The 22,901-nt window shown below is 42.7% G+C and overlaps 3 non-coding genes and 1 pseudogene across 4 annotated transcripts; all 4 read left to right on the forward strand.

Moving 5' to 3' along the window:
- The first annotated feature begins 2,777 nt into the window (after window positions 1-2,777).
- On the forward strand, window positions 2,778-2,968 carry LOC311358931 (U2 spliceosomal RNA). Its single transcript, XR_014638128.1, has one exon. It is a non-coding gene; the product is annotated as a U2 spliceosomal RNA (small nuclear RNA).
- Window positions 2,969-4,327: 1,359 nt separating this feature from the next.
- Window positions 4,328-4,543, forward strand: LOC311358939 (small nucleolar RNA U3). Its single transcript, XR_014638136.1, has one exon. It is a non-coding gene; the product is annotated as a small nucleolar RNA U3 (small nucleolar RNA).
- A 3,827-nt stretch (window positions 4,544-8,370) lies between these two features.
- On the forward strand, window positions 8,371-8,561 carry LOC311358937 (U2 spliceosomal RNA). The gene has a single exon (XR_014638134.1). It is a non-coding gene; the product is annotated as a U2 spliceosomal RNA (small nuclear RNA).
- A 529-nt stretch (window positions 8,562-9,090) lies between these two features.
- On the forward strand, window positions 9,091-9,195 carry LOC311358943 (small nucleolar RNA U3; annotated as a pseudogene). The gene has a single exon.
- The last annotated feature ends 13,706 nt before the right edge of the window (window positions 9,196-22,901 follow it).

Genomic DNA, 22,901 nt, shown 5'->3' on the forward strand with positions numbered 1-22,901 from the left:
GCCTACATTTTAATAAAGCGTTTATGTTCTGTTTTATTGAACCTTGTTGCGTCTGTGTCCTATATGTTATGTAGAACTAAGTTTGAGGGAACAAACGGTAAAATTACTTTTCTGTCTGCGCTCCTGTTTTTATTCCCGTTTGGCGGGTCTGTTTGAAACTGCTAACCCATTTTTATTGGAGCATTCAGACAGACTCCAGGAGAACATGGATGTCACCGGCATGGCCACGGTTACCCCTCTGTTGATGCCCTTCTGGAAATCGTCTGCCCATCGGTCACTGTGGCCTTGGTGCTCCGCACAATGCCTGTTTAGTTGATTTTGCTCCCCTGCCCTGCTTCTGCTAGGGATGCGTACTGAATGCCTGAAACCAGGCATTGATCTAGAAGTGTTCAAACTTTGACAACCCTCAGTTGTTTGCCTTCGTTGAAGTCAGTGTTTTTCCCACATTAACTTCCATTATCAAGTGGCGACCCTGGGCAAGTATTAGCCCCAAAAAAACAAGAGTACCGTATATACTCGCCAACAAGTGAGCTGTGTTTTGGAGCAGAGCTATTGTTTGGAGTAAAAGCCAGCGAAATTATTTATCTTAAAATTCGTAAAATACTTAAGTGCACTATTAAGGTGATACATCTTCAACTAGGTTTGTGTAAATGACACTTTACACAGAGCTCATAAACTCGTTAGTTTATGAGTGTGCTTACATTGTGTACATTAATGTTCCTCACATCACAGCGTCCCGCTCCTATCACAGAAACCTAGAATCAATGTTTGGGGGTTATTCAGAATATTGAGCACGAAAACACGTGATACTGGGTTGAATGTCATTTTTACGCCTTTTCAGATAGAGCTGCTTTGAATGGCAGAATGCAACACTACAGTTATGTATGGAGAGTATTTGTAGTAGATCTTTAGTATAGCTACCATCAGCTTCCTAAATACCAGTAGAAGCCCCCTAGCTCAATTCACCTCTTTGGAATTCAAATATGGCATTTCCAGAAACGCTTCTTAAATAGTTTTTTGAATGTTCACTGATTCAGATACAAAAAGTTGCACTTCTCTTCAAGTGGTCAAAATACGGAGCAGGAGGCTTCTAGAACTCGTGTGTCCGATGTTTTGCTTTGTTTTCTCTACACCAGTTCCTATTGCAGTAGTAAGATTGCTGATTCCTGATGCAGTGAGATTGCTGTTTGTCAGCCTTTGTTTTATATGAAGTGTACAAAAATAGTAGGTACAGTGTACAAAAATAATGAGGTTTGTTTTAACCTCCCGCCGAGAGAAGTGTTTTTGTTTAAAAAAAACATTGTGTGATACATAAAGGAATCATTCCTCCTATATGACTCATTCTTCTTATACACTATTATCTAACTAAATGATCCATAGACAAGTTCACTAGCTGTAAACTATTATATTTTAATAGATTCGAATTTGCTTGTAAATATGAACTATTTAATAGTTACCAAATGAATATTCCTTCATGGTGGGCTGTCTGTGTTTAATTGATGTGTCTTCCTCAAAGCTACTACAAACCAATTAATGCATGGTTAACTTCTTGGGGAAGGCTATTTATACCAAACACAACTGGCCAACACAAACATCTTACTTTGGCTACTATTGTTAAAGTAACATCATAAAGCATACGCTAACTTGAGAGCACCGGGGACTCGGGGATCAGGGCCATTTCTGACCATCTAGGTAAAGCCGGATATGCGGCTTTAAATTAGATTCGGTCTAAGTTTTGAAGAAAGCCAACCACTGCTCTCTGTTGCTCACCATGGATGTCTTCCTACCTCTCCTTCTCTCGACAACCCACCTACCGTTCGCCTTTGGAGATTTGACATGAGATTTCTCATGTAAGTAGATCTTATTTGGTTGGTGGCTTGGGGGAACTAATCCGTTCTTTATAGTTACTTTATAGAAACGGACCTGACCTCTCCGTCCGTTCAACTGCTCAACACTGGACAAGCGGCCGTCTTCAACATGCAAAGTAGGTGAGGGTGTTAAGGAGTCTAAACTCTGTCTGCCTGCATGGGGGAATTAAAAAGTAAATCACATCTTGCCGTCACATCGTCTATTTTTCCAACGTAAACATGCGATACAACGACTGAAGAGCTCACTTGCGCCGTAGCCAAATAAATTGCAGGTCCGTTTATTCAACACGTTTTCACACATAAGGATCGTCCGAATCTATTTCCTCAAAGGAGCCTTTTTGTTGACCTGTTTCTCTTTGACTCGGAAACAATTTGTCAGACGAAACGGTATTTATTGCCATATCTTGAGATGTCTTCTTCGCCAGGGTGTCACACACACAGCTGTTTTGTTGAAGTTGGTGATGACCTAAACTGTCCACTAGATGGAGTAGGAGTGGTAGCTCCCAAACGTGTGCATTTATCTTGCGTCGATAAAGGTTATTTTGGTTCATCAAACCTTTACCAAAGTAACCCAATTCAATCGTACAAATGTGTCCTTAGTTGGAATTTACGTCAGTCATGAATAAATAATGTTATTTCATCACAACAAACGCATTCTACTTCTCTAGCATTCTGGTTGGCGCATGTCAGCCTACGTCATCAGTTACTGCCAAGTAGGTATTGGATTGAATCATAAAGCTCAATAAAATTGTTATTTTTGGGCTAAATATAAATAGTGTAACAGGCTATATGTGGTTGACGATGAGCGCTGTATATTGTATTAGTTTTTTTTATGTTACAGCATTTGTAAACCGTCTGTGAGAGTGACATACCTGGAGAAGTGGTCCGTAGCACTGACTGTTTTTGGGTATCGCTTCTCGGCCTTTTGGCTAAGATCAAGTGTAGTATCTGTTCTTATCAGTTTAATATCTGATACGTCCCCTACCCGGGGACCATATATTAAATTGATTTTTGGAACTGGGAGATGGAAAAGGGGCTTGCTCCGTCCACTCCACGCATCGACCTGGTATTGCAGTACCTCCAGGAACGGTGCACCCCCTAATGCTGTCAATATTAAACCGGAACCCGTAATTGCGCACATCGCAGCCCCAAGCACTTTCTGTGTGTTGTTCAAGTAGGCCTAGTCTAACCGCTGTGGTGTTGTTTTTATTCACAAAGATAAACTATTACACACTTGGACTTGGCATATGTCAATGTCGAGTGTTATTCTGCATTTTGTAATTAAAGGCAGTAGGCTATGGATTTTCCGAATAAGACGTAAATGTAAATCTCACGTTTATTTTCGTTTTTTTGTTACTTGTCTGCGAGGTTATGGATGCCTGGAATGGTTCGCCCTCTGCGGATGGCAAAATGTACTTGGTTTTGGTTGAAGTTGGAATGCTTATAATATCCACTAGATAGCGTCAGAATGGGAGCTTCCTAAAATGTTTCTCTCCCCTTGAAGTCCTCCCCCTCCCTCCTCCGTACTCCTCACATTGTCACCACCCGCCATAATGCTGTCAATAGTAAACTGAGATCCATCGTATATCAGTGTGGAAGCGATCGATTTAATTTAGCCGCTCCTTGTCATTGATGACCGTTCCTTGTTCCCCAGTGCAGCCTGGAGGTAGGGAACATGATCAGAGTGGTTAGATCTAGAAATTGTCTAATATAATAACCTCATTATCATCATTATGTCTCCTGAAGTTGGTTATCAGCGGGTGGTATCTTTATGAAGTAGTAAATCGTTTCTTCACTCTGTGCTGGTTATTATATTGTAGACAGGTTATTACACACGCCGAATTTGGAATGCCTGTACAATAATATAGCAGTAGCCTAGGCATACGAATTTCGTGTGCTCTTTGATACTTGATAGGATATATATATATATATATATTTTTTTTAATTATTATTTTTAAATCACAAAATAAATATACGGGGATGTCGGATGTGAGTTGAACTAAAGCAGTGGGGGAGCTGGATGCCGACAGGGGGGGTACTTTTGTGAACGCACCCCCGTGTCTCGCAAAGAGATGAGGGTACTATTATCTCGATATCTCTTTATCATATCGCTCCTTTAACATAGTCGTGCGGGGTTCCTGTATTTTCCCCCTTAGTTTACTAATTTTGAACGTCATTCTATAGCGATGTTTGTCCTCATGTCCCAGTATTAAAACAATATTGGGGTTATAGTCTACATTTAAACATTCAGGGTAAATAAAAGGATGACTTTTCAAATGGTGTTTCTTTGTATTATGTCTGGGTCATTAACGCCAGAGTTCAGTTTCAATAACCTTGTTAGTATCAGTAATATCCGTTATATTGGCATGAGCGTAAATATTGTGAAAGTTCAACCTCACAACCACCAGTGAGAACGACTTTCCCATGAATGGGCTCTCGTCCGCGCCCGTTTTACAACTAAGATCATACTTTCAGGGATCATTTCTATAGTTTTTGACTTGCGAAATATCGTACGAAAGTGATCGGTTACTCTAACCATGATGAAGAGTACTGATGTTCCCTTCTGAGCGCGAAGCGGGCAATGAGTAATGATTAATTTCATACGCTCCTTGTCATTGATGACCGTTCCTTGCGCCCTAGTGGTGCCTGGAGGTAGGGAACATGATCTGAGTGGTTAGCTGCAGATATTGTGTAAAGTTAAAATGATGGTAAGCTGTGTGAGTTATAGTTATGATGAATATCTTAAATTCACTGTAGGAGTTACTGTGAAGGGTGTCATTATATTAGTCCAATGTTATGTAGGCCTGTTCTAAATCGTTTGAAGTTACCTGCATTGCAGGTTTAAAAATACCTACTGGTTCGTCTATTGCAGTGTTTCTCAACCTTTTTTGCGCAAACGCCCCCTTACCTTACCCTGATCCTCTGGCGCCCCCCATTATTGTTAATTTTGTTTAAAAGAAATTGCGACACCCGTGGGTAGGCTATATCCATTACCAACTCCACTCCAACTCGTGCTACATTGCTTGAATAAAAAATAAAAGCCGTCTGTGCCGTTTTGGTTTCTTCTGGACAGGAAAATGTGTATTCAGAGTTTTATTAAAATGTTTTAATATTGAGCTATTGAAGTTTAATACGTAACAGTGCTTGTGTACATTTTTATTGGTTAACACGCAAACTTGGGTTCAATATGTGCACGAAAGACTCCCTTTGTTTACGTGACGTTGCCTAACAACGCTGTGCATGTGCAGCCTTTATCCGCTTCGTTCTGAGAGTAGCACGTTTAAGTTCGCGGCCAAATAGTAATTAAAGTAGTTTGTTACTATACAAGTTAAGCGCCTGTAACATGAGTGTCAAATGCGTATGTGCCGGTTGGTGTGCGTACCTTATGAAAAAAAGCGTTTATCGGTTCGCAGACGTAATGAGAGACGGTGCAGTGGTCTACATGTAATGCGCACGTTCTATTGTTCACAATACAATCCCCGAAGAGGACGGAGGGGTTTCATCGATGGCCTATGTTCCCTAGGGAACTTAAAGGCCTAACAAACAAACAATTAGCATGCTAAGCGGAGTTAGCTTTATTCACGTCTTATGTTGCCTTACTATGTAATATGGATGAGATTCATGTTGCTTAGCGTAATGCCCCATCCACCGCTTGCTTTGCATGTCCCGCAAACCAACCAGTGGAAGTCAGGGGAGGGCGAAATAGTTTCGGAAAGCACCACGCTGCTGAGATGAGGTGGATTTGTTTAACGGCGTTACTATGGCGATCATGACGGCACTGAGCATAAAGTAAAAAGTAGATGAGACGATAGAGGGGTTAGAAACCCATATGAAGATAGGCCTTTTATTTCAGTTAACCTATTTTTGCACAGAAAATATTTGAAAACCATGAAAGTTTAAAAAGTTAAAAATAATTACTACTAGGCCTACACAAGCAAAGTTGTGACGCCCCCGTGTTCGTTCCCATCGCCCCCCTAGGTTCTACGAACGCCCCCCAGGGGGCGCTGCCGCCCCCGTTGAGAAACCCTGGTCTATTGCCACCTATGATAACGAGTTCTGAATGTCTGAATGCGAAACGCTGATCAGTGTCCCCCTCGGGAGCGGGTTCGTGGACTCCAACCACGCCGGACACAACTTAACTTTGAGTGATTATTCCCATTTACAGCCGCCGGCCAATCAGTTACCAGCAGCCTATTTACGTCACACAAAAGTACCTACTCCGCTCGCTTGGAACGAGTACCTACTCCGCTCGCTTGGCATGGGGGAATCCCAAAGAAAATGTATCTACCCCTTTTGGGTTCACATTGTGTATATTTTTTCTACGTAAACATGCGATCATACAATGACTGAAGAGATCACATCCTAGCTTGTCACTTGCACCGTAGACCATTCAATTGTAGGTATATTACAAACATGTTATGTTTCAAACATATTATTCAATCCGTTTCAATTTATTTAGTTGACCTGTTTCTCTGTGACATGGAAACAACGTGTCAGGTGAGACAGTATTATTTGCCATTTTTTGAGATTGATAATAAATAATAATAGTATTAAGGCAACCAGAGGGGTGTTCCACAAAGCCGGTTTTATCACTTACCCAGCTAAGTTAACCCAGGGTTAGCGGCAACCCTAGGTTTTCCGTTCCAAAATGACCACGGCATGTAAGTTGCTATGGAAACATGCTCTCAATCAAACCTGGTCGGAGCAGGTTTTGCGCAGGTTAAGTTTGGAAGATAACCCGGTTTTGCTCAGAGTAGGCTATTTAAACCCACGTTTATCGCAGCTTTTACGTGTTCGCCTATTGATATCGGAGCGCAAATAATTTGTGCAATTCACAGAGAGATTAATTAGACCACGGCTCGACATATTGTCCTTTCCGGATGACTTTTTGCTGGAGAGATATAGTTTTTCACGTGATTCTTTGATATATTTAAATAGCCTTCTCCAACCCTACATTGCAAATGTTACCAATCGTGGATCTGCCCTCAGTTCACTACAAACAATTTGCATAGCTTTCCGTTTTTTTGCGACGGGTAGCTTTTTGTACAGTGTAGGAGATGCTGAGCACATAGGCAAAGCTACCGTCTGCCGCTCCGTGCGTCTGTCTTGCGCTGAAGCGGTTGTTGCGTAACTTCATGGAGTTTCACCAACTTGCAGGTCAGCATTATCTACTTTAAGTGTTCCCAAATGGCTCCGAAATTATCCTTGTTGACTTTTCATCTGGGTGTTATATTTCAGGATTTCCTAATGTAATTGGGTGCATTGATGGCACACATCCAATGTGAGCATTACATTTCAACAGGGTGCGTTGCATTATGAACATATCATAGACCTCATATAATTGTTGTGCTTGTGCAAGATAGCTCAAAGTTTGTATTTGATCGCAGGGCAATTCGATGGGGATCTCCTAGGAGATCGAGGGTATCAATGCCTCCCGACGCTCATCACCCCGTACCCTAATCCCGCTCCTGGACCACAGACAACATTTAACCTGGCACACAGCAGAACCCGCGTTAAGATTGAAAATACATTCTGGATATTGAAGTCCAGATTCCAATGCCTACGTGGACTAAGAGTTTGTCCGGAACGGGCATGCGATGTAATTGTTGCATGCGCCGTCCTCCACAATATAGCCACTCTGCGCAAAGAGATGCCTCCCCACTTTACCCGTTCCTCGAGGAGGAACACATTCGCAAATGTTTGTAAGGGCTGACAAAGGATGCGAGACCACATTTGCAGAAATCATTTAAATAAATAAAAATAAAACAACACTTTTCTTCCATCATTTAGTTGCTGAGGGAGGAAAAAGAATAATTAGTACCTTGATCGGTAAAATATGCGGCCCGTTTCGCCATTTTGATCAGGATTTCCATGATCCATACATCACGTCTTTATAGGTTTGCCGTGAACGCGCACAACCCTGTGTTAACCAACCCCGTGTTGATTGAACTAATTCATAACCGGTGCTGTGGAACCGACAGCTCTGGGTTAGTCGGCACAGGATCGGACAACCTAGAGTTCAGCGTTAACTCTAACTTTTGTTGAAGTTGGTGACCTAAACTGTCCACTAGATGGAGTAGTAGTGGTAGCTTCCAAACGTGTGCATTTTTTTTTAATCTTGCATTGATAAAGGTTACGGTTAGTTTCATCAAACCTTTACCGGACTAAGCCAATTGACTCGTAAAAATGTGTCCTTAGTTGGAATTTACGTCAGTCAGGAGTAAATAATGTGAATTCATCACAACAAACGCATTCTACTTCTCAAGCATTCTGGTTGGCGCATGTCAGCCTACGTCATCGGTTACTGCTACGTATGCAATGGATTGAATCAATGTTCTAAACAAAACAGTTATTTTTGGTATAAATATAAGTAACGTTACAGGCTATGTTTTTAACATTTAGCGGTGTAAAATTGTTTGTTTGTTCTGTTCCAAAATTTGTAAACCGTCTGTGAGAGTGACATACCTGGAGAAGTGGTCCGTAGCACTGACAGTTATCTGGTATCGCTTCTCGGCCTTTTGGCTAAGATCAAGTGTAGTATCTGTTCTTATCAGTTTAATATCTGATACGTCCCCTACCCGGGGACCATATATTAAATTGATTTTTGGAACTGGGAGATGGAAAAGGGGCTTGCTCCGTCCACTCCACGCATCGACCTGGCATTGCAGTACCTCCAGGAACGGTGCACCCCCTAATGCTGTCAATATTAAATTGAATCTATCTTTTGACACGTTAAATTTGGAGAGCCTGTTAAATAATGGCACAATATAGTAGTAGCCTATGCACATGATTTTCGTGTGCTCTTTAATACTTCCTAGGATTTTAAATAACATAAATATACGGGGATGCCGGATGTGATTTAACTAAAGCATTGGGGATTAATACCGACAGAGGGGGTACTTTCATCAACAGACCCGCGTGTCTCGCAAAGAGATGTGGGTACTATTTATCTCCATATCTCTTTATCATATCACTCATTTAACGTAGTTGTGCGTGGTTCGTGTATTGCCACTTATGATAACGAGTTCTATAGCGATGTTTGTCTGTGCCATTATTAAAACAATATTAGGGTTATACATTTAAACTCTCAGGGTATCGTATAATAGGAAGTTTCAAGTGATTTTTTTTTGTATCATGTCTGGGTCATTACGCCAGAGTTCAGTTTCAATAACCTTGTTAGTATCAGTAACATCCGTTGACATCGGGTCCCGTCCCCGTCCCCCATTTCATACTTTTAGGGATCATTTCTATAGTTTTTGCCTTCCCTATTGTACGAAATCGGGCACTCTAACCACGATGAAGAGTAGGCCTACTGATTGTGTGTTGTTCAAGTCGTGTATGTAGCTGTGATGTTATATTTATCCATAAATTGTGTTTAAATTATCATAATCCAATTGTATTTGGAGAATTATCGAGAGAATTATTCTGCATTTTAAAATCAAAATATTGAATATTTGTTATATTATTGTTTGTTTGTTTGTTGCAATAGCCCAGCAGCAGTAGAAAGTAAAGGAAGTGTTTGAAGTGGAGTCCAGTGAAGCATCCCTCCCAGGAGCCCAGCCTGGTAAGAGAACAGTGTCAGTAGTGAGACTGAAGGAGCCTCAGAGAAAAGGGGGAGAGCTGGCTCCTCAGACAGGTCTCTGTCGGTCTGTGGAGGAGGCCAGAGTCTTCCAACAACTCTCCCAACACTCTCTTTTTAAAATATTGCACTGCAATCAACCCCAAAGGACTCTGTTTGACCAAACTAGAGTCTGGGAGGGAAATGAAGCAGATCACCTATGAATGTTGTTAGAGCAGTGCACGCACGTTCATGTTAAGAGGAGTTTTAGGAAACTCTCTGAATTTATTTACAAAGGTCGTGAGAATGATCGTAAATTGGATTTACGATCCAAATTGGATTTCCAAATTGGATCCATCGTTATTGGGAAACTAAGCCCTGGACATGTTTGCTAACTAGTTGAAAATAGGTTGAAAAATGGTTTGCTCTTCAAAAAAAGAAAACCTGAGCTTTGTTCTACCTTTTTTTAATTCCATGTTTTCCAAATTTCTGGTTCTTTTCCTATTCAAAGTTCAGTAATTCACCAGATACCTGGAAGTAGGGGTCAAATGTTAGCATAACCACCATCTTATACCAGTTGGACATAAAGGATTCCATGGTGGTGAACCCACACACCTTTGGTGTTAGGGTTTGGTCATAGGGTTTCCTTTATGGTGTTAGGATTTTTCTTGGACCTCAGAATCGACATATCCCCAAATCAGGGTTGGACCGGAAACGCCTGGTCTAGCCATAGCTACATCATGCCTTGTGTTACATAAAAAGCTCATTCAGGGCCAAGCAGAATCAGATATTATAGCATAATACTGTATTTTATTGATCAAAGTTGCTTGATGATTTGATGTTAGCTTTATAATAATGAAACATAATGCTTTACTAAGAATGGACCCTTACAGGACCCACAGAGCACAACAACCTCAGCGCTGTCTCAAGATGTCGCTTCATGAAGGGAAATGGCAATCGTTCCTTGAAGCATTTATTAATTAAATCTACAATAGAGGGTGTCAATCAAAATATTAAAAACTAAAACTGTTCAGTATTGTTTCACCATGAGCAAAGATGATCGAGACAAAACCAGATGTTACATTTTATGTTTGTCTTTAAGAATGTTATCTTGCTGTTGGTGAGTCCAGAAACTAAGAACTTTTGTGTCTAGCATTGCAGTTAGTTGGGCTAACTTTAACTCTTCATTCAAGCCAGTTTCGGTCACCAGGTGAACAATAGGCCTGATCGCTGGGCGGAGCTAAGGCTGCGTGATGTTCGTTGTGCAGTTAAAGGTCATTGTCAGCGTCAGCTGTAGCGTCAGGACCCTCCGAAGTAAGACCGGGGAAAACAAAGACTAAGGGAGTCTCTCTGCGGGAGTCCCTCGAGGAAGACCAGCAAGTACTTCTCCTGCCAACCATCGTAGCCGTGTGCCGTACCTCAATCATCGTCAGGACGTCCACCCGGAGAAGACGCCGCCCTAGACCCTCTGCTCGGCGCAGCAGAGGAAATGAGAAAATCTCATTTCATTTACGTTCAGCTTACTCAAGGAAATGGAAGCAATGGCATTTCCTGAACCTCATTCAATACCTTTATTGATGTACAATGAAAACAGTTTAATTCAATCCAATTCAACTCAAAACTACAATTAAACTAAATCCAACACCATTCAATAAAGAGAATATGTAATTTTCCCTCATGAAACTCAACAGGCACTAGGACCAGGGGGCGGCAAGTACTGTTGCATGACTGCTGTACCATCAATAAGGTACATGAGTTTTTCCAGATATAGCTGATATTAAAAATACACTCATGCAAGCCAATAACGACAACTTTTGAACACTGATTATTGAGCCATTGAGATCTAAGCGTCTTCTGCAGCTGCTTCACAGATCCATCGCAGGTTGTTGTCACAGGACAGATCATTCCAGCCCAACTGTGTGATATGGGCACAGTATTCTTTTTCCTCATAGTTATTAGGTTCAGTTTTACCCCAATAGCTTACAGAGAAAGAGGAACTTCTGTTGGAACACATCAACCAAAACAAACTATTACTAATTAGTAATTATATATATATATTTTTTTTTTGCCGTAAGTCCTAATTTATCTTGTGGTTAGCGTGTGCAACAAAATCCACTAAGACCCATCAGTGCTCAAGGGGTTCAGAGTGGCGCAGGCTAGATTTAGCAGGATAAATGTAAGAATAATCTTGATCATTGGGGGTACAAAAACATTTCAAAGGGCAGCCTGACAAGAATAACGTTGAGATACACTGAAATAAATAAAGATGGTCAATGGCTTTTCTATAGGCCTACCTGTTCCTGGGAGCTCTCTATAACCACCAGATCACCTCCTTTCGCCATGCAATCCTTCCTGCTGTTATTCCAGGAATTCATTTGGTCCGAGTGATGATAGCAGGCATTCTCAAACTTCGTCCATCCCTCTGGGCACGTTTGGTCTGCGAGGTGATAGGGGCCGTCCCCAATGCAGAGCAGTACAAGCAGTACAGCTGTTACATAAGCCCTACACGAGCCACATCTGCTACACTAGCCCTTTAAGAGGCACCCATACATGGGGCAGAACCCGCTCTATCTATAGGTGCCCTATTTATACATTCTCCAATCTTAAAAATGTGAAATAATAAATATATAGGCCTAGGGGTCTATACAGGGTCATGAGATCACAGAGGGTCACAGATGCTGGAATATGCCTGACAGTATCCGTTATCCAGAGCATTGAGTTTGTTTTCTGAGCTTTAATACTGCTACAATGACAACAGTCAAGTCTGCGAAGAAAACCTTTTTTAGAACGTCTCATCTGTGGGGAGTCAAATTGTCAAAAACTGTGTGGTTGAATGTAAATGTTGCACAAAACATGTCGCAATTTCCAATTATCATGATGGGGATGCTAGGGGAAAGCCACCGCAGAACTACACAGAAAGACACAGCAGAGCAAGGCTTTAACAAATGTAAGAAATACTCATTAAGTCCTAGACACACCTTTTCAAGGTTGACCAACACATGATAGCATAGTCACAGTTACATGTGAACACTCACTCCTGATGTTCTCCTTCCTCTGTTCATCAAACCTCTGCTTCAGGGAGAAGAGGCTTGAATTCAGCTGGCTTCTCTCCTCCCCCAGGGTAGAGAGTTCCTTCTGTTGCTCCGTCAATTCGGACTGGGTCACAGAGAGATCCTTTACTGTGACGAAATCGAAAATGATGAGGAGACATTCATATCTCTATAGAAACAGAAACTAGCCTACCACATCACCACTAAAAGCTGTGTCTCAGCTATTTTTTTTTTCAGGACACACACACACACACACAAACTCGAACTTCGAATAGGTATATCAAAAACACTTGTCTGAATCGTTTGGGATTTTAAACAGGGTTTAAAGATGTCCTCAATGATTCAGATCTTGTTTTTTTTTTTTCATGAGAACCAAACTCACATCGTACACCAAGGAACAGGAGTCCAGCCAGAAGACCAACACACAGAAGCCCCAGACCAAGTACCGGAGGTCCCCACCCCCTCCTCCAAGTTCCCTTGGCTCTGGGTCCCAGGATCCCTGGGGCCAAAAACAAACAGAGAGAGGAAGACGCCACACCCTTCTGCTTGTGTTTCATGCAAAGAAACACGTTGAATATCACACTAGAGGAAACATGTCATTCCATCTGTTAATGTTGTGGAAGTTTTCATCGTTATGATGTGATGTGTGATGTGGACTAGTTTTACCTGGCTGGTTTGGTGAAGCTGCTGATGGTTTCAGTGTGTCAATGTTGACGTAGATTTCCTCCATTGTCCCGACTATCTTAAATGGGCCCCTGGTTCAGCTGGAGACAGAGAGCGGTCTGGGATGTGGTATGAAGGCGCTGTCGTGCAGTCACTGTATCTTTTTTCTAAATTTGTTTAAGAGGAAGTAGTTGGGGATGGGTGTGTGTTTTTTTCCACACAAACTTCTGCATTCTCTCTGTTTATCCATTTTATGAAAATGATTATGATTGTCATGATTATTATGTGATGATACATGATGATTCAAGAGGATGAATATCATATCATCATAATTTAGTAGGCCTACTGCGTGTTCTTTCTGAATGAATAAAACTTGGATTCAATTAGTTAATTAAGTTAAAGCTTGTTAACTAAAGTTTGAAAAGCCCCTGGACCCTGGTTCAACCTGAGAGCTGCTGGGGCTTCATGAGGAGGTGGTTTGTTCTCTTTTCTGTACCATCAACTTTAGATTCAAGTCCTCTTTTCTTACTGTATATCCAATTGAAAACAGGCGATGGTGCTGTGGTCTGGGTGGACAGGAGTGGAGGGCCCTGTAGTGTCAGGGTGGAGGGCCCTGTAGTGTCAGGGTGGAGGGCCCTGTAGTGTCGGGGTGGAGGGCCCTGTAGTGTCAGGGTGGAGGGCCCTGTAGTGTCAGGGTGGAGGGCCCTGTAGTGTCAGGGTGGAGGGCCCTGTAGTGTAGGGTGGAGGGCCCTGTAGTGTAGGGTGGAGGGCCCTGTAGTGTCTGGGTGGAGGGCCCTGTAATGTCAGGGTGGAGGGCCCTGTAGTGTCGGGGTGGAGGGCCCTGTAGTGTCGGGGTGGAGGGCCCTGTAGTGTAGGGTGGAGGGCCCTGTAGTGTCAGGGTGGAGGGCCCTGTAGTGTCGGGGTGGAGGGCCCTGTAGTGTCGGGGTGGAGGGCCCTGTAGTGTCTGGGTGGAGGGCCATGTAGTGTCAGGGTGGAGGGCCATGTGAGTCAGGGTGGAGGCCCCGGTAGTGTCAGGGTGGAGGGCCATGTAGTGTCTGGTGTGTCTACTGTCTGGGTTTCATGCAAATAAACACATTAAATATCACACTAGTGGAAACATGTCATTCCATCTGTTAATGTTGTGGAAGTTTTCATCGTTGTGATGTGGACTAGTTTTACCTGGCTGGTTTGGTGAAGCTGCTGATGGTTTCAGTGTGTCAATGTTGATGTAGATTTCCTCCATTGTCCCGACGATCTTAAATGGGCCCCTGGTTCAGCTGGAGACAGACAGCGGTCTGGGATGTGGTATGAAGGCGCTGTCGTGCGGTCACTGTATCTTTTTTCTAAATTTGTTTAAGAGGAAGTAGTTGGGGATGGGTGTGTGTTTTTTTCACACAAACTTCTGCATTCTCTCTGTTTATCCATTTCATGAAAATGATTATGATTGTCATGATTATTATGTGATGATACATGATGATTCAAGAGGATGAATATCATATCATCATAATTTAGTAGGCCTACTGCGTGTTCTTTCTGAATGAATAAAACTTGGATTCAATTAGTTAATTAAGTTAAAGCTTGTTAACTAAAGTTTGAAAAGCCCCTGGACCCTGGTTCAACCTGAGAGCTGCTGGGGCTTCATGAGGAGGTGGTTTGTTCTCTTTTCTGTACCATCAACTTTAGATTCAAGTCCTCTTTTCTTACTGTATATCCAATTGAAAACAGGCGATGGTGCTGTGGTCTGGGTGGACAGGAGTGGAGGGCCCTGTAGTGTCAGGGTGGAGGGCCCTGTAGTGTCAGGGTGGAGGGCCCTGTAGTGTCGGGGTGGAGGGCCCTGTAGTGTCAGGGTGGAGGGCCCTGTAGTGTCAGGGTGGAGGGCCCTGTAGTGTCAGGGTGGAGGGCCCTGTAGTGTAGGGTGGAGGGCCCTGTAGTGTAGGGTGGAGGGCCCTGTAGTGTCTGGGTGGAGGGCCCTGTAATGTCAGGGTGGAGGGCCCTGTAGTGTCGGGGTGGAGGGCCCTGTAGTGTCGGGGTGGAGGGCCCTGTAGTGTAGGGTGGAGGGCCCTGTAGTGTCAGGGTGGAGGGCCCTGTAGTGTCGGGGTGGAGGGCCCTGTAGTGTCGGGGTGGAGGGCCCTGTAGTGTCGGGGTGGAGGAGTGGACGGCCCTGTAGTGTCGGGGTGGAGGGCCCTGTAGTGTCTGGATGGAGGGCCCTGTAGTGTCGGGGTGGAGGGCCCTGTAGTGTCGGGGTGGAGGAGTGGACGGCCCTGTAGTGTCGGGGTGGAGGGCCCTGTAGTGTGAGTAGAGTCTTTACTTGACGGTAAACAAAAAGACGACGTGTGGAAAAATCAAGCAAATACCATTGTCAGCTACAACAACAACCAGAAAATCTGAACTATTAGCAGAGGATGTACTGGCACAGCTTGATGCAGCTGTTCAGAACGCGGTATGCATATGCTTATACATTGATGAGTCCACAGATGTAACGGATAATGCTCAGCTTTTGGTGTATGTGAGATTTCTTCACAAAGAGAAGAAAGAGATGTGTGAGGACCTGTTGGGTTTAATGCCACTTGAGAAATATTCTGAATATTTTTAGGCTACTTTAAATACATTTTATTCAGGAGAAATTCAGTCTCTGTTGTCTGTTATTGATAAAAGTATATTTCTTTGAAAACACTTGAAGTTTGACAATAAATTATATAGAAATGTACGTACATTGTTGATTTTATTTACATCAGGGTACACTATTTTGAGTGACAATATAAGATTCTGACCTTTGCTGGGAGGAAAGTATTGTGGCTGCAAGTTCAACTTCCGTATATAAAGCCAATGTTAATAGGGTGCTGCTATAGACCTCCGAATGGAGTATGTATCGTAAACTAAGAAACTTTGTAACAACGTTGAATAAAACCAAGTAGAAGATGTATTATCACAAGAGAATTAGAAATATTAGTATAGATAGCAAGAACATGTGGAATGTTATTAATCAACTAATGGGAAAAAGTGGTAGACCCACACTGTCCTTCTTAGAGGCAGAGGGCAATTTTATCACCAAACCAGACAAAATTACTAACCACCCTAAGCAAAATCATGGAAAGAATAGTATATGAGCAAATACAAAATTATTTCTGTATAAATGTCTTGAACACAGCTCATCAACATGCATACAGAAAGGGGCACTCCACAGCTACTGCATGTTATGTTCTTTTAATCCAGAAAAGGCGGCCGAAAACAAGATTGATTTTAACTCACTTTATTTGCTAAAGGTTTTGGTCCATTGTCTATGAAACAAAAGGAGAGGAATTGTATATAACACGAGCGGAGCTTCTATAAGCTTAATATCTACAATACGGATACGGATACCAATAGGGTTTGGGTTAGGGGAGAATCTCTTGTCTAAAAGCTAAGTTGGTGCTTAAATAGACAGGTACGGGTGGGCGTCTTCTACGACGTTTAAACCTGCCCACTTCATCTATGTGTGATCCCTTGCTGCCCCCTTGTGACTATGTACAAGTGTTGCAGCTTTTATTACATGTGCTCAGTCTGCTCCCTGTGGCTATGTGAGGATATTTTTGTTACTTTTTTTTTTTTGGTAATATTGATTTTCAATGCATGCTGAAAGTGTATGAATTTTGTGTTATAGAAGCCTGAAGATAATTTTAAATTGTACTTCTCTCCCCGGCCAGGACAATTGTCGAAATTTCTGTTTCTTTTCCTATTCAAAGTTTAGGAATTCACCAGATACCTGGAAGTAGGGGTCAAATGTTAGCATAACCGCCATCTTCTACCAGTTGGACATAAAGGGTTCCACGGTGGTGAACCCACACACCTTTGGTGTTAGGGTTTGGTCATCAGAATCGACATATCCCCAAATCAGGGTTGGACCGGAAACGCCCGGTCTAGCCATAGCTACATCATGCCTTGTGTTACATAAAAAGCTCATTCAGGGCCAAGCAGAATCAGATATTATAGCATAATACTGCATTTTATTGATCAAAGTTGCTTGATGATTTGATGTTAGCTTTATAATAATGAAACATAATGCTTTACTAAGAATGGACCCTTACAGGACCCACAGAGCACAACAACCTCAGCGCTGTCTCAAGATGTCGCTTCATGAAGGGAAATGGCAATCGTTCCTTGAAGCATTTATTTATTAAATCTACAATAGAGGGTGTCAATCAAAATATTAAAAACTAAAACTGTTCAGTATTGTTTCACCATGAGCAAAGATGATCGAGACAAAACCAGGTGTTACATTTTATGTTTGTCTTTAAGAATGTTATCTTGCTGTTGGTGAGTCCAGAAGAACTTTTGTGTCTAGCATTGCAGTTAGTTGGGCTAACTTTAACTCTTCATTCAAGCCAGTTTCGGTCACCAGGTGAACAATAGGCCTGATCGCTGGGCGGAGCTAAGGCTGCGTGATGTTCGTTGTGCAGTTAAAGGTCATTGTCAGCGTCAGGACCCTCCGAAGTAAGACCGGGGAAAACAAAGACTAAGGGAGTCTCTCTGCGGGATTCCCTCGAGGAAAACCAGCAAGTACTTCTCCTGCCAACCATCGTAGCCGTGTGCCGTACCTCAATCATCGTCAGGACGTCCACCCGGAGAAGACGCCGCCCTAGACCCTCTGCTCGGCGCAGCAGAGGAAATGAGAAAATCTCATTTCATTTACGTTCAGCTTACTCAAGGAAATGGAAGCAATGGCATTTCCTAAACCTCATTCAATACCTTTATTGATGTACAATGAAAACAGTTTAACTCAATCCAATTCAACTCAAAACTACAATTAAACTAAATCCAACACCATTCAATAAAGAGAATATGTAATTTTCCCTCATAAAACTCAACAGGCACTAGGACCAGGGGGCGGCAAGTACTGTTGCATGACTGCTGCACCATCAATAAGGTACATGAGTTTTTAAGATATAGCTGATATTAAAAATACACTCATGCAAGCCAATAACGACAACTTTTGAACCCTGATTATTGAGCCATTGAGATCTAAGTGTCTTCTGCAGGTTTTTCACAGATCCATCGCAGGTTGTCGTCACAGGGCCGATCATTCCAGTCCGACCGTGTGATATGGGCACAGTCTTCTTTTTCCTCATAGTTATCAGGCTGAGATGCCCTCCAATAGCTTACAGAGAAATAGATTGGGAAACATGTATTTTGTGTAATGAAACAGTTCTGATATTTCAATAAATCAAATATAAAATCTAAAATAATTTACATATTGTGCATTGATCACATTACTCTCTCTCTCTCTCTCTCTCTCTCTCTCTCTCTCTCTCTCTCTCTCTCTCTCTCTCTCACCTTAGAATCAGTGGTGCTCCATCAACCCATTCCCAGGTCCCTTCCTGCTCCAAGTCAGTCAGACCAATCCAAGAATATCCTCTGATATACTCTGAGAGGAACTTCTGTTGGAACACATCAACCAAAACAAACTATTACTAATTAGTAATTATATTTTCTGTATTGATTTTTGCCGTAAGTCCTAATTTATCTTGTGGTTAGCGTGTACGACAAAATCTACTGAGACCCATCAGTGCTCAAGGGGTTCAGAGTGGCGCAGGCTAGATTTAGCAGGATAAATGTAAGAATAATTTTGATCATTGGAGGTACAAAAACATTTCAAAGGGCAGCCTGACAAGAATAACGTTGAGATACACTGAAATAAATAAAGATGGTCAATGGCTTTTCTATAGGCCTACCTGTTCCTGGGAGCTCTCTATAACCACCAGATCACCTCCTTTCGCCATGCAATCCTTCCTGCTGTTATTCCAGGAATTACTTTGGTCCGAGTGATGATAGCAGGCATTCTCAAACTTCCTCCATCCCTCTGGGCACGTTTGGTCTGCGAGGTGATAGGGGCCGTCCCCAATGCCGAGCAGTACAAGCAGTACAGCTGTTACATAAGCCCTACACGAGCCACATCTGCTACACTAGCCCTTTAAGAGGCACCCATACATGGGGCAGAACCCACTCTATCTATAGATGCCCTATTTATACATTCTCCAATCTTAAAAACGTGAAACAATAAATATATAGGCCTAGGGGTCTATACAGGGTCATGAGATCACAGAGGGTCACAGATGCTGGAATATGCCTGACAGTATCCGTTATCCAGAGCATTGAGTTTGTTTTCTGAGCTTTAATACTGCTACAATGACAACAGTCAAGTCTGTGAAGAAAACGTCTCATCTGTGGTGAGTCAAATTGTCAAAAACTGTGTGGTTGAATGTAAATGTTGCCCAAAACATGTTGCAATTTCCAATTATCTTGATGGGGATGCTAGGGGAAAGCCACCGCAGAACTACACAGAAAGACACAGCAGAGCAAGGCTTTAACAAATGTAAGAAATACTCACGATTGTTTTGGAAAAGGTTTGTCTAAGTCCTAGACAAACCTTTTCAAGGTTGACCAACACATGAAGCCAGCATAGCCACAGTTACATGTGAACACTCACTCCTTCTGATGTTCTCCTTCAGCTGTTCATCAAACCTCTGCTTCAGGGAGAAGAGGCTTGAATTCAGCTGGCTTCTCTCCTCCCCCAGGGTAGAGAGTTCCTTCTGTTGCTCCGTCAATTCGGACTGGGTCACAGAGAGATCCTTTACTGTGACGAAATCTGAAATGATGAGGAGACATTCATATAGACTCTATAGATAATCATTTTAAACCACAGAAACTAGCCTACCACATCACCACTACAAGCTGTGTCTCAGCTATCTTTTTTTCAGGACACACACACACACACACACACACACACACACAAACTGAAAGATCCAAGATCTTCGAATAGGTATATCCAAAACACTCGTCTGAATCGTTTTGGATTTTAAACATGGTTTAAAGATGTCCTCAATGATTCAGATCTTGGTTTTTTTTCATGAGAACCAAACTCACATTGTACACCAAGGAGCAGGAGTCCAGCCAGAAGACCAACACACAGAAGCCCCAGACCAAGTACCGGAGGTCCCCACCCCCTCCTCCAAGTTCCCTTGGCTCTGGGTCCCAGGAGCCCTGGGGCCAAAAACAAACAGAGAGAGGAAGACGCCACACCCTTCTGCTTGTGTTTCACGCAAAGAAACACGTTGAATATCACACTAGAGGAAACATGTCATTCCATCTGTTAATGTTGTGGAAGTTTTCATCGTTATGATGTGGACTAGTTTTACCTGGCTGGTTTGGTGAAGCTGCTAATGGTTTCAGTGTGTCAACGTTGACGTAGATTTCCTCCATCAACGATCTTAAATGGGCCCCTGGTTCAGCTGGAGACAGAGAGCGGTCTGGGATGTGGTATGAAGGCGCTGTCGGTGAGGTCACTGTATCTTCTTTCTAAGTTTGTTTAAGTGGAAGTATAGTTTGGGGTGGGTGGGTGTTTTTTTCACACAAACTTCCGCATTCTCACATTTTCTCAGGGTTTTCTTCTGTTTATCCATTTCTAAAAAAAATAATAAAAACTCTTGTTGGTGTCATGATTATTATATGATGATACATGATGATTCAAGAGGATGAATATCATATCATCATATCATATCATCATAATTTAGTAGGCCTACTGCGTGTTCTTTCTGAATGAATAAAACTTGGATTCAATTAGTTAATTAAGTTAAAGCTTGTTGACTAAAGTTTGAAAAGCCCCTGGACCCTGGTTCAACCTGAGAGCTGCTGGGGCTTCATGAGGAGGTGTTTTGTTTTCTATTCAGTACCATCAACTTTAGATTCAAGTCCTCTTTTCTTACTGTATATCCAATTGAAAACAGGCGATGGTGCTGGGGTTAACGTTAATGTTTGTTAACTAAACATTGAATTGGCCCCTGGATAATGTTTCAAGCCGAGAGACAACTACTTGACTTACTGTGTCATCTTCCTCAGTCGGTTTGATGAGGAAGTGGTTTGTGTTGTTTTTATCTTTCAAAACCATAAACTTCCTCACATTTCATGTCCTCTTTTCTTACTGTTTATCAGTTTGTGAAAATAAGTATAAAACTCATTTTGGACTCTTGTTTTAATGACTTTCATTATTTAATTTAATTATATTCCTGATTATTATATATGATGTAAAGGATACCCAGAAGGGATCTGGACGTCCCTCTGAGGTGGAGCCTACTAGAGTTAGAAGAAGACTCCACATACAAGGGTTATTAAACAAGAATCTAACCATGATTAAGCAGAGAACTTCTTGACAGAGAACTTCTTAATGAGGCTGGTAAAAACAATTTGCGCAGAATATCGCTTTCAATGGACAGATCAGAGACAGGTGATTCAGTCTCGTTTGGCCCATCGTGGATCTCAGTCTATCTTCAACTGGTGGCAATTTTGAAAAAAAGCGCTCCCCACTGGCGTAGGCAAAGTCATAAATAGTCGGAGTGCCATATCAAGAAATTGAAACACTTGCTTTTCGCTTTTTCTGCATTTTAGTCCAGTTAGTCCAGCTGTGATGTAATAACAAAATTGACTTTAAGAACTGGCCACATTGCCCACACCTACCCAATCAGCTGCCTCATTTTTTTTATGTTTCTTGTTATAGGCCAATAGAGTTAGTTAGTTAGTTAGTTAGTTAGGCCTTTAAGTTCTCTAGGCCATCGATGAAACCCCTCCATCCTCTTCGGTCTTGTGCCTTCCAATCCAGTTGTTGCCATGTCAGCCCTATCGTCTTCATCTCATGCTCTGTGGTTCTTCTCCAGGTGGCTCTAGGTCTTCCCCTCTTTCTCTTGCCTTGTGGGTTCCATGTTAGGGCCTGCTTTGTAATTGATTTATTTTTTCTTCTGAGTGTGTGGCCTATCCATTTACATTTTCTCCTCCTGATTTGGGTCTCTATTGATTCTTGTTTGGTGAGTTCCCACAGGTTGGCATTTGAGATGGTGTTGGGCCAGTAGATTCCCAGGAGGCGTCGTAGACAGCGGTTGACATCCAGCCATGACATCCGTCGTTGACATCCAGCAATGAATGCCTAAACCTTTGGCTAATGCAGATGTGGTCAATCTGATTTTCTGTGGTATGGTCAGCAGAAACCCAAGTTGCTTTATGGATGTCCTTCTGTGGGAAAATGGACCCACCGATGACCAAGTTGTTGTCTGCACAAGCCGCTGCAAATCTTTCTCCATTTTCGTTGATGGATCCTAGTCCATGTCTTCCCATTACCAGTTCATATCCATTGTTGTTTCCTCCTATCTTTTTTTTATTTCAAGAAAAAATGAGAATAGTCTGGACCATCCAGGGCCCCTTACAGATGTGGGCCCCTAGGCTGTAGCCTAGGCTAGCCTGTGCGTTCATCCGTGTCTGGGGGCGAGGCCCTCCGGGGAGTGAGCCCGCTGAGGGGTGAGGCGGCCGGGGGTGAGCCCGCTGAGGGGTGAGGCAGCCAGGGGCTGCCACAGAGAGACGCACTGCTTTGTAAACAGTGCTGTCCAAATGGTTGGGATAAGTTTGGTTGTAAATGTTACTTGTTTTCCAAGGTGTATCTATCCTGGAATAAGAGCAGGGAGTTTTGTGTTTCCCACGGAGCAGATCTGGTGGTGGTGTACAGTAAAGAGGAGATGGACTTCATTAACAGGTACGGCGAGTACATCTGGCTCGGAGCGACATATGAGGCCGGTGAAGGGATGTGGAGATGGGTTGATGGGACCGTCCTGTCACTGGATAAACCCTCATGGAGCAGAGGGGGACCTGATGGTAGTGAGGACAGGAACTGCTTAATGAGGGTCCGGGAGCAGAACCAATTTAAATGGGCAGAGGGGAGCTGTGAAGCCACAAGCAGGGGGCTTT

Source organism: Micromesistius poutassou, assembly GCF_964030765.1.
Source record: "Micromesistius poutassou genome assembly, chromosome: 14".
NCBI lineage: Eukaryota > Metazoa > Chordata > Actinopteri > Gadiformes > Gadidae > Micromesistius > Micromesistius poutassou.